This window comes from Eulemur rufifrons, chromosome 5 (assembly GCF_041146395.1).
Source record: "Eulemur rufifrons isolate Redbay chromosome 5, OSU_ERuf_1, whole genome shotgun sequence".
NCBI lineage: Eukaryota > Metazoa > Chordata > Mammalia > Primates > Lemuridae > Eulemur > Eulemur rufifrons.
Genome location: NC_090987.1, coordinates 50,349,616 through 50,351,961, shown reverse-complemented (window position 1 = coordinate 50,351,961; position 2,346 = coordinate 50,349,616).

The following is a 2,346-nucleotide window of genomic DNA, read 5'->3' as shown; positions in this document are numbered from 1 at the left end:
GAGACCACCCTGCTAAGCCACTGTCATCCCAGGTGGCTGTGCATGTACCCAAGACTGTGCCCGCTGGAGACTGGCATCAAAAGCTTCACACTGTGAGGGATGTAGACCTCACTGACATAGTACAGCCATGTCACTAAGCGAATAAACAGAACAAGCCAAGCGGTGGAGAGGGAAAGAGAAGAGTCGGTGTCCAGAATTGCTACAATATCTCAAAATCCATTTTTTCAACAAAAATTATAATTCAAGGGGGAAAACAACCAAGTGAAGTATGAACCATAAACAGGGCAAAAAGCAGACAATAGAAACTATCTGTGACAAGGCACACATATCAGATTTAATGGATAGATTTCAAAGCAGCCATGATGAATGTTTTTCTAGAGAAAACTATGCTTAAAGAAGTAAAGGAGGCCGGGCGCAGTGGCTCACGCCTATAATCCTACACTCTGGGAGGCCGAGGCGGGCGGATTGTTTGAGCTCAGGAGTTTGAGACCAGCCTGAGCAAGAGCGAGACCCAATCTCTACTAAAAATAGAAAGAAATCATATGGATAGCTAAAAATATATATAGAAAAATTAGCCGGGCATGGTGGCGCATGCCTGTAGTCCCAGCTACTTGGGAGGCTGAGGTTTGAGCCCAGGAGTTTGAGGTTGCTGTGAGCTAGGCTGACACCATGGCACTCTAGCCCAGGCAACAGAGCGAGACTCTGTCTCAAAATAAATAAATAAATAAATAAAAACAAGTAAAGGAAGATATTATGACAGTGTCTCCTCAAATAGAGAATATAAATAAAGAAATAGAAAATATTTTTAAATAGTTCTATAGATTCAATATAATCTCTATTAAGATCCCAGCTGGCTTCTTTGCAGACAATGAGAAGGTGATTCTAAAATTCATCTAGGAATTTAAAGGACCCCATAATAGGCAAAACAATCTTTAAAAAAAACAAATTTGGAGGTATCTCACTTCTTTATTTTAAAACTTACTACAATGATACAGAAATTAAGACAGTATGGCACTGGCCTAAGGGTAGACATAGCCTCATTAAGGATAATTCAATGAATTGTAATTCTGAGTCAAAAACTAAATCTTCTTATTTATGGTCAATCGATTTTCCACATGGGTGCTAAGACAATTCAATAGTGAAAGAATGATTTTTTCAACAAATGCTGCTGAGAAAACTGGATATCCATAAGCAAAAGAATGAAATTGGAGCCCTTCTTCACACCATACACAAAAATGTACTCAAAGTACATCATAGACTTAAATGTAAGAACTAAAATTATAAAACTCTTAGAAGAAAATAAAAAAGTAAAACTTTGCACGTTGGGTTTCTACACCAAGGTACATCATAATAAAATTGATCAGAACCAGAAATAAAGAGCAAAAAGTAAAAACAGCCAGAGGGAAAAAAAGACATATTCCATACAGAGCAACAAAAATAAGAATAAGAGTCGATTGCTTATGGTAAAACAATGCAAGCCAGAAGATAGTTGACTAATGTGTTTAACAAATTAAAAGAAAAAAAATTGTTAACCTAGAATTTCATACCCAGTAATACTATCTTTTAAAAGTGAAGGTGAAATAAAGACATTTTCAGACATACAAAAGCTGAAAGACATTATCACTAGCACATATGCAACACAAGAAATGTTAGAGAAAGTCCTTCAGGCAGAAGGAAAATGATACCAGCTGGACAAAAGGTTTGTTAAAATGCAGACTCCTGGGCCCTAACTTCAAGGTTTTATCTCCATAGCTCCACAGTATGGCTTGGGCACATGTATTTTATTTTCATAATTTAATTTAATATATAAAACACGCATATGTTAGAAAATATACAGGGTATAAAAGTGTTGGTAATCATTGAAGCTGGATAATAGATACATGGGAGTTCACTATACTGTTCTCTCTACTTTTTTACACTTTAAAATTTTCCATAATAAGTCTTTTTAAGATTTAAAAAAACAAACAAACCTGATATTAGGTAGCAATTTAGCTCTACACAAGGAATAAAGAGCACCAGATATGGTTTATTATATGAGTAGATATATAATATTTTATTATTTAAATATATTTTAAAGATAAATAACTGCTTAAATAAAAATGATAATAATGTATTACAGAAAATATAACATGTAAAAACAAAATGTTTGACAACAATAGCCCAAAGGATTGGCCAGGCAAGGTGGCTCATGCTTGTAATCCCAGCACTCTGAGAGGCCGAGGCAGGAAGATTGTTTGAGCTCAGAAGTTCAAGACAAGCCTGAGCAAAAGTGAGACCCCATCTCTACTAAAAATAGTAAAAATTACCTGGGTGCAGTGGTGCACACCTGTAGTCCCAGCTACTCAG